Raw genomic sequence first — 15,148 nt, forward strand, 5'->3', positions numbered from 1 at the left:
TGGCAGTAGTGCCAAGTTGTCTGTATAGGATGTTGGAAATTGGCTTGGTAGCCAGGTGAATACCGACACTGTTAAATCCAACAAGTTTGCGCCTATAAAATACACCGTGAGTTGGGCAACGCTTTTGTAATGTCTGAGTTCTTTTCAATAGGCAAAAAACTGTATGGGTTTTTTTGTTCATTCAATTAATGAAAGACATAAGGCGGAAAGCTCTTAATTAACAAGAGAATAAAAAGTTGCGTTAAATACCCATGGATGAAATGACAATTATGGTTATGAAACTTCTAAGGAAACTCCATGGATTTATGGACAAACTTACATATATGCGATGAGGAAAAAATGAATATCTTTAAATGGCCATATTATCTTAAGTGGCTTTGTTAATGAGGCAATTAAGTGGGTGACGGATATATACAATAATAAAATAAATATTAAACATAACTGAGCGGTAAATCTTTGGTGGCTTGATCTAGTTTTTAGCACACAGAGAAAAATAAATACAAATGCAAATTTTGCCCATGAACATTAAGGGACAGGGGCAAACTTCTCACATATCAATGAGTGTAGTCCGATTCAAGTTTTAAGCTCAATGATAAGGGGCCTCATTTTTATAGCCGAATCCGAACCGGGTGCCGCAGTGCGACACCTCTTTGGAGAGAACTTTTACATGACATAGTACCTCACAAATGTTGCCAGCATTAGGAGGGGAAAACCACCGCCGAAAATTTTTTCTGATGGTCTCGGCAGGATTTGAACCCAGGTGTTCAGCGTCATAGGCAGACATGCTAACCTCAGGGTATTATAGATTTGTGAATTTGTTTGCAACGCTATGAAGGAGAAGAGCTAGACCCATCGATAAGTATACGGATCGGCTTAGAATCACTTCCTGTCTTTCCGTCTGTCTGTCCATGTTTCAGATCGCATTTTTTGTCCGATTTTCACAAAATTTTGCATAAGTCTCTCTTTTGGTCCAAGGACAAACGCTATTGATTTTGAAAAATATCGGTCCAGATTTAGATATAGCTCCCATATATATATATATTTTATCTGATGTGCCCTTTTAAAGCTGTAGAAGTCACAATTTTGGCCCAATCCTTACAAAATTTTGCACAAAGTGCTTTTTTGACGTCTTAATATGTGTGCAAAATTTCATTGAAATCGGTCCAGATTTAGATATAGCTGTCATATATATCTTTTATCCGATATACCCTTTTAAAGCTGCAGGAGCCACAATTTTTGTCCGATCTTTACCATCAGAAACAGAAAGATGGACGAATGGAAAGGCGGACAAACCGAACGTTGGACAAACGTAAAAATGGAAGGACGGATAAATGAAATGACGGAAACGCGGAAGGGCCGTTAAACGGAAGGGGGACACATTCAAGGACGAACAGATACGCAAGACAGACAAACAGAAAGATGGACGAATGGAAGACGGACAAACGGAAGGACGAACAAACGGAAGAAAGGACATGGTCAAACAAATAAAAACGGAATGATGGAGGAACGGTAGGACTGACAAACCTGCAGTTCGTGCAAACGGAAGGACGGATAAACGGAAGGACTGATATATGGAAGGATGGACAAATCGAAGGATGGACAACGCATACATGAGAAAACTGAAGGGAAGAACAACAGAAGACGGCCAAACGAAAAGATGAACGAACGGAAAGACGGACAAGCTGGAGGACGAACAAACGGAAGGATGGACAAACGCAAGAACGTAAAAACGGAAGGACTGATATATGAAAGGACGGAAACGATGAAGGACGTTCAATCTCAAAGACGGAAAGGGGACACATTCAAGTACGGACAGATACGAAAGACGGACAAACAGAAAGATGGACCGACAAACGAAAGCAATGAAGGAGGCAAACAAGTGAAAAAGGACGGACAAACAGGAGGTCGGACAAACGGAAGGATGGACAAACGCAAAAATGTAAAAACGGAAGGACGGACAAACCTGATGGTCGTGCAAAGGGAAGGGATGACATACGGAAGTACGGACAAATGGACAAAGCATAAATGTAAAAACTGAAGGACAGACAAACTAAAGACGGGTAAACGGAAGAATGGACGAACGGAAAGACGGACAATCCGAAGGACGGACAAACGGAAGGATGGTCCAACGGAAGGACGGATATATGAAAGGACGAAAAACGAAAGGACGGTCAAAAGGAAGGACGGAAGGGGAACAAATTCAAGGACAGACATATACGAAAGACGGACAAATGGAAAGATGGACGAATGGAATACGGACAAATGGAAGAAAGGAGGTAAAAACGGAAGGACGGACAAACCGCAGGTCAAACAAGCGGAAGGATGGACAAACGCATAGAATTAAAAACGGAAGGACGGACAAAGCTGCAGGTCCTGCAAACGGAAGGACGGATAAACGGAAGGACTGACATAGGGAAGGACGCACAAATGGAACGATGGACAAACACAAATGTAAAACCTGAAGGACAGACAAACGGAAGATGGGAAGACGAAAGGATGGACGAACGGAAAGACGAACAAAGCAAAGGACAGACAAACGGAAGGATGGACAAACGCAAGAACGTAGAAACGGAAAGACGGATAAATGAAAGGACGGAAAAACAGAAGGTCGGAAAAATATGGCTTTTCGATTTGAATTATCAAATCAATTATGAATAAGACCATATTTTCATAAGGCCGCACCTCCTCTATATGTCGATGTAATATAAAGAAATGGCGGGAGAAGTATACCTCCCATATATGGAAGATTCAAATAAATGTTGAATATAAAGATCACCGGGATTTGTCACAGTAATGTGATCTGAAATAAAAATCGTTTTACTCCCCTATCAAAAAAGGCCACCTTTGTGCAGAGGTTAGCAGGTACGCCTATGACGCTGAACAACTGGGTTGGAGTCTTGGCCGGAATGTCAGGAAAAACTTTCAGCGATGGTTATCCTTCTTCTAATGCTGTCCACAATTGTGAGGTACTATGTCATGTGGAAACTTCTCCCCAAAGAGATATCGCACTGGGGCACACCGTTCGGACTGGACTATATCAGTGAGCTTTAACTTACATCGGACGGTACTCATTGATATGTGAGAAGTTTACCCCCCTTCCTCAAGGGAATGTTTATGGACAAATTTTACTTGACTATCAAACTTCTCGATCTCAGTTACCGTCGACCATTAAGAGAATTCCACTTTAAAAAATTACAAGTTCACATAGACTTTTTAAACAATCAATTACATTTGACTTATTTCCTCTAAGAAGCTTCCAATGGACCACAACAAACCGGAGATCTGCAACAATCATTTGCCATAATTGATTATAGCAATTTCAAGAAAATAAGGGACAAATTGTTATGGCCAAAGGTATAACATAAAACTTCCCCCAATCGACTATGGACTGGACCATGGCATTGCCCGGCCAAACGACAACTTGGAAACTATTTAAATTGATTTAATTTTGTGTTGTGTAACAGCAGCAGCAGCAGCAGTAGTAGTAGCTGAACCAGCAACAGCTATAGCAACAGGAAAAGTCTACAGCAAATGCAAGGCCAGAAGTGGACAAACAATTCGTTGCAGTGCACTTCATTCATTATGATGAGAATTGCATTGAATTGTAGGCACATTCCATTTGGCATTGTTGGTAGTTTCCTTGAAGGCAATGCCTGCATAGCAAAACATTAGTGTTGGTGTTGCACTCAAGTCCATAGTCCATGCTTGTTTGGCATTGTACTACAGATACCATTGCCTTAGCCATGGCATATGGTCCATTTGATTCTGTGACTGTTGTTGGAATTTTTGCTGCCGTAATAAAATTTGAAATGCTATAATTTAATGTTAAATAGTTCGGCGCATTTGCTAGGAGTATATTTTACATTCTGTACTACAAATTGTTTCTTTTTTTTTTTAATGGTCTTGGTCAAAAGGGGGACGGGGGATAGAGAATTATAGCTCAAGGAATTTTGTGGCACTTTTACTACATTTTCGTTTTTGAACAGGTGGTTGCACAGTGTTGCGCATATGGGAAGCGTTGAAGACTTCTGAATTATTTGAATGGACAAAATTCAGAAGACTGTTAAGTGAAGGACTTGTGTAGTACGCAGTTGTGTGCTCAATTTAGCAGATATTGAAAGCCATATCCACTCTGAGAAAAGTAATCAAGCCAAGAGAGCCACTAGATGTGAAGCGGTGATACCTTATATTCGGAAGGAGATTCGTAGGCTTTACAAAAGCGCATGTGGTTAGAGACGGCTGAATACTGGGAAGAAGCAACTAATTTCGGACACGGGACAGAGGGTCTAATCAAGAGTTCATTGTCATGGACATGATGGACAGAGAAGCGATAAAAAGCTTTTCGCCATTTAGGTCACCAAGAACATATGGAATATTTCCGTCAATACTACAAAACCGTTTATGGGCCCAAGGCCTTAAACTTGGATATTGGTTATAGTTGCCAAATATACCAATCTCCCAGTTTAAGATCTTGGGCCCATAAAAGGCGCATTTATTACGCGAATTCTATGAAATTTAGCAGAGTGAGATGTTTTAGGTTCTTTGACGTTTGCACTCAGTATGGTCTAGATAGAACTATATTTGGATATAGTTACCATATAGACCCATATCCCCATACACAATAAGGCACAATGACTTGTTTTAGGCCTCTTGATAGCCGCCACATACACTGATATTCCGATTTAAGCTGTTGGGCCCATAAAAAATCATTTATCTCTTGATTTTGCTGAAATTTGGGACTGTACATCCATACTGAGCTTGGTCAAGATCGAATTATATTTCGATATAGTTGATGTATACACTGATCTCCTCATTTAGGGTCTTGGGCCCACAAAAGTGAATTTATTGCCCGATTAAGCTGAAATTTGTGAGACTCCACGATATCCTCACCGATTTGGGTCCAGATCGGACCATATCCCAGTGTAGCTGCTGTGGGTTCATAAATGATTAATTTTTCACCGGATTTTTACGAAATGTGTTAAATATGTATATCTGAAGTGGAGGTTATCCAATGCGTTTTTATATTGGTAAAGATAACTCAAAAATTTTTTTTTTTTTAATTGTGGTCGCTATTAGTTGCAGGAATTTTGAAGTGATATCCAACAAAGTAAGGCCGATCCTTCATTTAAAGCATTCAAAGAGCGATTGTCTTTGCGAATATCTTTTGGAAGTTGTATTAACGGCTTTGGACGCTGCAGAACGGAAACGGCACTTGCTGGTGCTCCTTCTCCATGTGCCCAGGTTTGAATCCCAGCCATTCACTACAAAGAAAATACATATGGTGGAAAAGAACAGCTAGTGTGAAAGGTGTCACACTTGTGTTAATGTCGTGGTTTCATCGTAGACATGTTTTCGCGGTATATTCGGTATAAGTACGACCTACAAATAAAGGGTGATTTTTTTTGAGGTTAGGATTTTCATGCATTAGTATTTGACAGATCACGTGGGATTTCAGACATGGTGTCAAAGAGAAAGATGCTCAGTATGCTTTGACATTTCATCATGAATAGATTTACTAACGAGCAACGCTTGCAAATCATTGAATTTTATTACCAAAATCAATGTTCGGTTCGAAATGTCAGGCAAATCGGATAATAATTGAGACTTCTACAGGCTCAAGAAGTCAAGATCCTAGATCGGTTTATATGACAGCTAAATCAGGTTATGAACCGAGATGAACCATACTTGGTACAGTTGTTGGATATCATAACAAAACACGTCGTGCAAATTTTCATTCCAATCGGATAAGAATTGCGCACTGTAGAGGCTCAATAAGTCAATTCCCAAGATCGGTTTATATGGCAGCTATATCAAAACATGGACCGATATAACCCATTTACAATACCAACTGACCTACACTAATAAGAAGTATTTGTGCAAAATTTCAAGCGGCTAACTTTACTCCTTCGGAAGTTAGCGTGCTTTCGACAGACAGACGGACGGACATGGCTAGATCACGACGATCAAGAATATATATACTTTATGGGGTCTCAGACGAATATTTCGAGTAGTTACAAACAGAATGACGAAATTAGTATATCCCCCATTCTATGGTGGAGGGTATAAAAATTAAAATTCCAATATCCCCTACCCCAGTGGAGATTTTGTACACCGCAAGCAGACTTTTTTGTATGGATTTTTGAGCAAAATTGAGCAAAAAAAGAATTTTAAAATCTGAAGTTTGACATTTTTTTGAATTGTCAATGTAATTAACTTCAGGGGTCTGCCAAGAGGCGCCATGTCCTTCTAGAACCTTGAAATGCTATACATAATCTTGATAACACCTCAGCTTTAACCATTTAAAATTTCAAAGTATAATCTCCATCCATTCCCAAATGGCATATTTTTACTATTTTTTCCGTTCTGTCCCACTGTCAAAATGTAGCTGTAAGAACTATCACGGACCATTATTTACAGATGACAAACATTGACCATCTAGACAAGGAGATCCTTCCCAGCTGCCACGGGGAGACTCATCCAAATTTTCAACTCATTGAGCTACCTGGGTGTTTAGAGACGCAGTCCCACAATACATCACTGATCGAACCTCCTCATAAAGATAGGGCTTTCAGGATATTCATCAGGATACTGTAGCCAACGCGACTTCATCATATCAGCCGATTATTGTCCTTGGTGGATACCTGCCACATATTTCAGTTGATGAAAAATCTGCCTAGATCTACTTTGGCCCATTTAAGACCCGGAAGGTGTAGCAAAGTGAACTCGTATCGCTCTAGGGTAGACGATACCATCCTTATATCTGACTTGCATATAGAACGGGCTTGCAGGATATTCATCAGGATATTGCAACCAATGCAATCTTATCGTCTTTGGTGGACACCCACCACCCATTGCAGATGATGAGAAAGATCTGCCTGGAGCTACTCTGGGCCATTTAAGATGATGTAGCAAACTAAACTCGTATCGTTCTAGGTTATACGATACTATCCTAATATCCAACCTACATGCAACACAGGCCAGATTCCTAGTGCTAAATCTTGAGATAGTAGCCGGGATTCATTTTAAGATCTGGATGATCTTAAAATAAATTAATTGTATACTTTCAAATACCCTGTACCATAGAAGTGGTACAGAGAAGTTTGCCATGGTTCAATGGCTTCTATGCTGCCACCAATAGTTAAATGCTTATTTGCCCAAGAACATTCCATTATGGAACAGTGCCAAACTTCTCACATAACAATCGGTGGTGTGCAATTCAAGTTTAATCTCAATGATAAGGGGCTTTCTTTTTATAGCCGATTCTGAGGGGCTAGCTTTACACGGCGTGCCGCAGTGGGACACCTTTTCGGGGAGAAGTATTTACATGGCTACCATACCAAATGGTACAGTACATCACAGTATTAGGAGTGGAAATTTTTGAATTTTTTTCAGATGTTCTCGTCAGTATTCGAACCCAGGCTTTTAGAGCCATAGGTGTACATGCTAACCCCCGCGCTACGGTGGGCTTCAATAGTTATTGGATAATAACCACAGAAGAGCTAACATTTAGACAAGCGTTGCAGTCATGGCCTTTTGAAATCGTTGTTGGTTTTGTATTAGAAGCGCGTGTATTGGACAGTCAATTAAGAATGACAACTGAAAGAATTTTAAAAATGAATAATTGAAATAAAATGACCACAGTGCCTTCAGGAACACAAAATAATGTAACTGTGGTTTGAAAGACAGATGTCAATGTTGAAGACCATTAACCTCTTATGCAAAATCTTCTTCAATTGACTATATTGTCCACATGGGAAAAAAAAAATTCTCTTCATCTTCTTCGGAATATTTTTAAGATTTTTCTTTTTGCAAAATACTGCCCTAGCCATGTTCTCATTGTATTGCCTTAGACATATTTTTGTGTCCGTTACTGTTATGTTCTATTTAAAATCACGTATGTGTCTTAAGTCTTTTGTTTGCCCAATGAAATATTTCAACCGCAGAAGTTTGAACAGTGCACACACAGCTCACATTCAACACTAATATGCTAACTGAGGTAAGCAATCAACTGTTAATTGTATTGCCACTGATGAATGTTATTTCATCTATCATTCATATAATTTTTGCCTGCTAAACAAATTTTGGGTGTAATATTTCTCTTTTGGCATAATTATGACATATTCATGTCAAGTTCATGATAGCCAGTTGTTGCTTATTGCTTTGTGGGGGAGTGAGGGAGGGTGGGAATGAGGGTGGTACCCATTACCAAATATCTTCACATGGCAGTAACATGTTACTTGGTTGATGTTGTGGAGGAGTTCTGTTCAGTTGCTGTTCCTTATTCGAGCGGATGCCTTTGTGCCTCTGTGAGAAATCATGATTTCAATTTGTTATGGTAATCCGTTTTCTTTTTGTGATTCTTTTGGCTTATTTTTTTTTTTTAGTTTTTGCCCAGCAAATATTTAATAGTTTACACGCCTATTTTGACGCCTATTTGTGTTGAATATTAACTTCTCTCTGCTCTTATTCTTCATTTGTTCAGTTGGGGAAGCCATGGAGTTGAAGCTGGAGTTCATAGCGTTTAAAACCGTTAAACGCCTACACGAGCTGTCGCCTATAAATAAAAATGGACTGGAATAGCATGAAACTGTGGCAGGAACTGGCAAAAGTAGTCTAAAGATATGCAATCAGTTCAAGCTCATGACTAAAATATTTCTTTTGTGTTTTGTTTGCTTGGCATTGCTGAAACTGAAGCGTGCTTTAGTTTTGTTTTTCTTACAACCACCAGCATTGAGTGCGGGGATATAATCGTTTTGTCATTCGGTTTGTAACATGCCGAGCGATATATTTTGGATAGTCGTGAAATTTAAAGAAAATTGTGCATGTGTCTGTTCGTCCGTCGCACCAAATGGCACCCTATTTGTATACAGCTTCTATATAGGCAAGTCTTTCGATTTATGGTCTTGAGCTAATAAAACCAACATTCATTATTCAATGACATTGAAATTTGGTTTTTTAAGTCTCCTCGACATCCCATGGACTAGACATATGTGGACTAGAGAGAGCCTTATTTATATGTAGCGTCATATAGACAGATATTAATGTTTAAGATCGCAGGTCGTAATTTTTACCCGATTTTAAGGAAATTAGTATCCGAGTGAGTGATTTATTTGAAACGCCTCGAACATTTGGGTCAGCTCACTTTCATAAAATTTTGATGACATTTAGATAAGACTAGCCGAAACGGATCCGCTCCGCTGCGCCTACTTCAAGTCTCTAATATCTTTTTAGGGTGTGGACACTTCGCCCTGAATGAGGGTTACGAATTCGTGCCATTGTAGCCTATGACGCTGAGCGTGTTCGAATCCAGGCGAAAACGAATCCTGGCGAAAAAAGCGGTGTTTTTTTCACGTAACCAACACGCAGGGGATGTCCCCTATATATGCAGTGCATTGCGTTGGCAATTAGGAAATTTAAGGGTTGGAGGGGGAAAAGAGGGAGTAGTGTTTACTGATATTAGTCTTGAATTTCTGAACGTTAATGTTGGTAGGAAAGACATTAGCTGGAAGTCGATTCCACATAGGAATGGTTCGGGCGAAAAATGAATTTTCTCGGTAATGCATGGTCCGGTCGACTGATCAATCAATTACAAACGGGTGTGAGTTCCTGGCAAGTCTTGTATTCCTGGTGTACATCCTAACGTCAGGGATAAGAAGAAGAATATCCCTGGAACACACGCCCTGAAAATAACGATAGAGCAATACAACGCTACCCACATTCCGACGATGTTCAATTGAGCAATAGAGTTGGATACCCTACTGTCCCCAAACAACACCATCACTCTCCGTTGAACCCGGTCAAGTAGATCCAAGGATGATTTTGAAGCTCCTGCCCATATATGAGAGTTATATTCCATCCTCGGCCTGATGTAGGTAGTATAGATATTGAGTAGATCAGAAGAGCTGAAGTATTTTTTGCACCGCTTAAGAAAACCCAAACACTTGAATGCTTCTTTTGACACTTCGAATACGTGTTTTGGCCAATGGACATCACATTGTATCTTCATGCCCAGAACATCAAGAGCATCTGACTGCTCAATATCTATACCGTCGATAGATATCGATGATTGAAGTAGGCCTGTGAATCGCTTGTGAGGCAAAAAACAGCACTGCGTTTTCTGTGCGTTAAAGTCTACTCTGTTCATTCTACCCTACACGGCAATGGCCAACAAATCCTGGGAGAGCGTCTCATCCATAATGCGCCTCCTGTCCACAATTTCTTGAGGACTGGACTATTGTTCGAATGAATATGAATGACACAGACTTTCGTCATCGGCAAATGAGTAGACTGGACTCGATGTCTGACCCAATAGATTGCCAATGAAAATAAGAAAAAGGGAAGGGGAAAGGCCACAGCCTTGTGGTACACCTGCGGTCAATGTATACTCATCTGATGAGAACCCATCTACAACAACTCGTATAGTGCGATCTCTGAGAAAGCTCGATATAAATCGAATGAAGTTATTACCGACTCCAAAAGCGACAAGCTTTGATAAAAGTGCACCGTGCCAAATGCCTTGGAGATATCCAGAGCCACGACCTTACTCTCACCAAACTGGTTGATAGAGTGATTCCATCGTTCCGACAAAAATGCCTTAAGTTCTCCCGTTAAATTTCCCCAAAGAGGTGTCGCGCTGCGGAACGCCGTTCGGACTTGGCTATAAAAAAGGTCCCTTATTGAGTTTAAACTTGAATCGGAAAGCACTCATTGATGTGTGAGAATTTGCCCCTTCTCGGTTGCTGATGGTAATGTTCTTCCTTAGGGTAATGTTCTCATTAGGGGAGAGATTACACCTCAGACATTTCGACTCAAATATGGATATCAAATTCATGCTGCACTTCCAAATCCCTTTAATTTGAGCTGCATATTGCCATGGTCGGTAAATATGAACCGTTTGAAGGGTGTTTTGAGGCTGGGGCGGCCACTAGCACTTTGCACTGAAAATAGGTATCAAATTCGTTCTTTATTCCCAACGGAAATGAAGTTCAGTGCATTAGGGCGTACCCTAAAACACTTGGCTCCAAAATTGGATATCAAATTTGGTACTTGGATCCAAATTTTAATACGATACTGGTTTTCTGGTTTCCAATACCTTTCATTTGATACCCTTATTGTGCCCATCGGTGCACTTTCGGATATGGGTGGAGTTTTTGGGGTAATCTAATGTTTCCTTCCAGACAAACGTACATAATCTATGAAAATTTTAAGAAAATCGATTCAGCCTAGTATCATATAGTCATAATGGGTTAAATGGCGTTTTTGAGGGGTGGCGTGACCGCCTATATTTCGATCTGTTTTTGTATGCCTGATTCGAAATCTGCTCCCGAATGCCTTTCATTTGAGCTCCATATGGAAATGAACGTCAAATATGTATATTTAGGGGAGTTTTTGGGTTGTTGCGGCCCGATGGGTACTTTGATTCAAACTTTAATACCATATTCGTATCCTACTCTCCAAAACCTATCATTTGATACTTATATTGTCCCGATCGGTCCATTTTTGATTTTGGGTTGTGTTATTGGTAACTCCTCGAAATATTCGTCTAAGACCCCATAATATATATATATTCTTGATCGTCATGACATTTTAAGTCGACCTAGCCATGTCCGTCTGTCTGTCCGTCCGTCCGTTTGTCCGTCGAAAGCACGCTAACTTTCGAAGGAATAAAGCTATCCGCTTTAAATTTTGCACAAATACTTCTTATTAGTGTAGGTCGGTTGGAATTGTAAATGGGCCATATCGGTCCATGTTTTGATATAGCTGCCATATAAACCGATCTGGAACCTTGACTTCTTGAGCCACTAGAGGACGCAGTTCTTATCCGATTTGGCTGGAATTTTGCATGAGGTGTTTTGTTACGATTTCCAACAACTGTATGGTTTAGATCGGCCCATAACCTGATTTAGCTGCTATATAAACCGATCTTGAATCTTAACTTCTTGATCCACTAGAGGGCGCAATTCCTATCTGATTTGTCTGAAATTTTGCATAAGGTGTTTTGTTAAGACTTCCAACAACTGTGCCAAATATGGTACAAATCTGTTCATTACCAGATATAGCTGCATATAAACCGATCTGGGATCTTCACTTCTTGACCCTCAAGAGGGCGTAATTATTATCCGATTTGGTAGAAATTTTGTACAACGGCTTCTCCCATGACCTCCAACATACGTGTCATATATGGTCTGAATCGGTCTTTAGCTTGATACGGCTCCCATATAAACCGATCTCTTTATTTTACTTCTTGAGCCCCTAAGAGGCAAAATTCTTGTTCGATTGGGCTGACATTTTACACATAGACTTCTATCGTGGTCCCCAACATTCAATTCCATTAGCATAGCAATTCTTCTCTTTAAAAAACTCGACAAATGCGATCCATGGTGGAGGGTAGAAAAGATTCGGCCCGGCCGAACTTAGCACACTTTTACTTGTTATAGCTGAATCCGAAATGCGTGCCGCAGTACGACACGACACCTCGATCTTCTGCGCTCATTCTAAAATCTCTGACACCAGTTTCAAGGTGTCTCCCACCACTTGATCTTTCCATCGGGCTTTTAGTCTTCCCGGTTTGCGTGTACCACCGTGTTTGCCTTCAAAAGACTTCTTTGCTGGAGCTTCTTCATCCATTCCAACAACATGACCGAGCCAACGCAGCCGTTGTATTTTGATGCGTGTAACTATGCTATCGTCGTCATGCAGCTCATGCAGCTCGTGGTTCATACGTCGCCTATATTCTCAATTAACGCAAACTGGTCCATATATTTTAAGAAGAGTCTTTTTCTCAAATACTCCAAGCACTGCCTCATCTGCTTTCACAAGTACCCATGCTTCAGAACCATATAACAGCACGGTTAGACACAAGACACTGATCTTGTATAGTGTAATCTTCGTCTATCGAGAAGTGGCCTTGTTTCTAAACTGCTTACTTAATCCAAAGTAGCATCTGTTTGCCAGTATTATACTTCGCCTTATCTCAAAACTGGTGTCATTCGTTTCGGTTACGGTGGGTATATAAAGTTACTGACTGTCTCAAAGTTGTGGTTTCAAACTCTCTCCATTTTCTTTATCTACTCGGTTGTGCATGGCTTTTTGGGAGTTGAAACCATCCATTTTGTCTTATCTCCATTTGCTGCCAGACCCATTTTCACCGACTCCGACTCACTGGTCCAGAGTGGATTTACCAGGTCTAAAGCCGCATTGATAGGGCCCAAGGAGAATGTGCCTGCACCAAAGCCATTGGTTTGATGTTAAATTCCTTGGTAGAATTTCCGGACTTCATTCTGACTCCTGTATATCTCAATTCGCCCACACTCACATCTTTCCATTTCCTTTTTCTTTCTGTGGAATAGACGTTTCTCCTCTCTCCTTTTCTCCTGATACCTCTCCTTCATCTGGCGCTTTGCTACTGATTGCAAGGTTGTTCTCTTTGCCGCATTCTTGGCTTCAATAGCATATCGACACTTTTGGTCGTACCATGGGTTTCTTGGAGGAGGCTTTCGGTACCCAAGTACGGATTTCGCGGCATTTTCCATGGAGTGGGCAACAGTTTGCCACTGCGCCATTTTATCATCGGAACAAGGAGTGCTTTCATCAAGCAGTTGGGTCAGTCGAGTGAAGTATGCCGCTGCCATTTGTTGTGTCTGCAGCTTTTCAATGTCCAGCTTCCGTGCAGTGTCAGATCGTACTTTCCTCTCCATGTTAAAATGGGTGCGAACCTTTGCTGCAACAAGGTAATGATCCGAATCTAAATTCGCTCCACGGGTCGATCGTATATCTAACACGCTGGATGAATGCCTTCCATCTATCACAATGTGATCAATTTTGGTTTCTCGTGTTTTGATCGGGTGACAGCCATGTGGCTTTGTGAATATTTGTATGTTGAAATCTGGTGCTATTAACTACCATGTTTTTTGCCAAGGCGAAATCTATCAGCCTCAACCCATTACTGGGCGTTATCTCGTGGAGGCTAAACTTTCCGACTGTTGGACCAAAAATGTCTTCCTTTCCTATCTCGCATTAAACTCTCTCAGAACGATTTTAATATCATGGGCGGGGCAGCGGTCATATTCTCTTTCTAGGCGCTCGTAGAAAATATCCTTGGTCTGCTCGTCTTTGTCTTCCGTCGGGGCATGGGCACAAATAAGGCTGATGTTGAAGAATTTGGATTTAATGCGGATTGTGGTTAAAGCGAAAGTATGAGGACCCAATTTTCGACAGGTCATGGTGAAGGCGTCTGTATCGCTTCGGACATGACACCACGGTGTCAAACTTTTCAAACAATGGAAGAGGACGCAGAACATGTGGTATTTACTTATCCAATATTCGCCATAGGTCGCAACATATTGCAGTCTTTCATAAATAACCAGCTAGTGGCAGACAATATAATAATCGTCATGCTAGAATCGAATCGTCATGCTAGAATCGTATATAACGATAGTTCACAAAAAGCTGAGTGAGGAAGAAATCGCCCCTTAGGCGTCACAAGCAACACAGAGCTAGCAAAGTGCAGATAATGTCCGAGAACGTGGAGTGGAGCAAGGCTATAATTGAGCCGCCCGCGCGAAGTAATACCATGTGGAAGTTCCGCTGGGATCGGGAAAAGGAAATGGGGGTATGGTTTTAATCGTGCATGTTTTTCAGTACGGGCTGAATACATTTTTCAAAGATTCCACACAACCAGTAATGCAAAGAAAAAAGAAACAAGTCAAGAGGCATAAAGTTCGGCAAGTCCGAACTTTGGATATCCACCACCTGGGTCATATATGTTAACCACCTTTCGTCGTAATCCGAAGAAAAATGCATCATTTAATTTTTTCATCATTTCATCGTTTTCAATCAAACTCTGCATTGACGTCGAGTGGTCTTGTGGCAAGGCAGCCTTTGACATTTAATTACATAAATTTTTTCTTTAAACATTTCTTATGAATTTTTTCATTCTTGTCAGAAATTTCTTAAATATCTTAAATATCAGTCGAATAATTTTTTCAATAAATATTTAATTTTGAAATTCATTTTTTAACATCCCCGCTTTGTTAATTCTACATTGGTGACCCTGAACTTGGAATATGATGTTTCGTGAAGAACACTCAGATGTACGCACACGAGATGGTGTGCAGCGATGCAGAAGATCTCCAGTCTCTTCAAAACT

The sequence above is a fragment of the Stomoxys calcitrans genome, chromosome 2 (assembly GCF_963082655.1).
Source record: "Stomoxys calcitrans chromosome 2, idStoCalc2.1, whole genome shotgun sequence".
In the NCBI taxonomy this organism is placed as follows: Eukaryota; Metazoa; Arthropoda; class Insecta; order Diptera; family Muscidae; genus Stomoxys; species Stomoxys calcitrans.